Consider the following 833-nt stretch of genomic DNA (forward strand, 5'->3'; position numbering starts at 1 on the left):
CCTGGGCGTCCTCGCCGCAGTCAGGCCCTGAGAAGGGCCGTAGCCATTAATGTGTATAGGCCCCCGTGCGCCACGCCTGCCCGAGGCACGAGGGCCGCTCGCGGGCCGCCATCTTCTCGCGAGGGTGTTCGCCACGGTGGAGGCGCGTGTGGGGCCTAGCTGCAGCTTCCCCTGCTGCCCGCTGGCGCCTCGCTGGGCGCCTCCGCCTGCCCTCGGCCCCGGCACCACCGAGCCTCGGCCCGCGGCAGCCGCCCTCCAGCGCGGGGGACACGGGCCTGGGAAGGGAAGGCCAAGGGGCTCCGTTACGCAGTCGCCCACTTTGCTCACCAGCGTATTTAAGACTATTTAAAGGTCGATAGCTCGCAGGCACAAGGGTAAAGACGGAAGAATGCCAAAATTTAGATCAGTTACAGAAAACCAAGCAAAAGGAAAGTTCTCACGGGCATGCGATGAAGTGTCGTGTTGCCTCTGAGACCTTGATCCAGGAAAGCATTTAAAGCACCTTCATAACTTTAATCACGTGAGGAGTCACGCTGAATCAATCTGTTTGAAGTTATGGCACATACTTAAATGCTTTGCTGGATTGAGGTCGAAAGGAATGTGCCCTGCAAGAGTTACAACTGAGAACAGATCTGGAAGGGGCTCAAGTCTGTGAGCAGTACGACTAGAATATAAGCAATAAAGCATATAAGTAAGAAAAAAATGCCAGGACTTTACCTGTACAGCATCTTAACTGAATTGAATATATTTATATTAAGTTAAGGGTTATTTCACAATTGCAGTAACAGCTATGTTGCTATGAACACAGCCTTAAGAATTCCAAGGGCTAAATA

The sequence above is a fragment of the Apteryx rowi genome, unplaced genomic scaffold (assembly GCF_003343035.1).
Source record: "Apteryx rowi isolate R43461 unplaced genomic scaffold, aptRow1 scaffold_111, whole genome shotgun sequence".
NCBI lineage: Eukaryota > Metazoa > Chordata > Aves > Apterygiformes > Apterygidae > Apteryx > Apteryx rowi.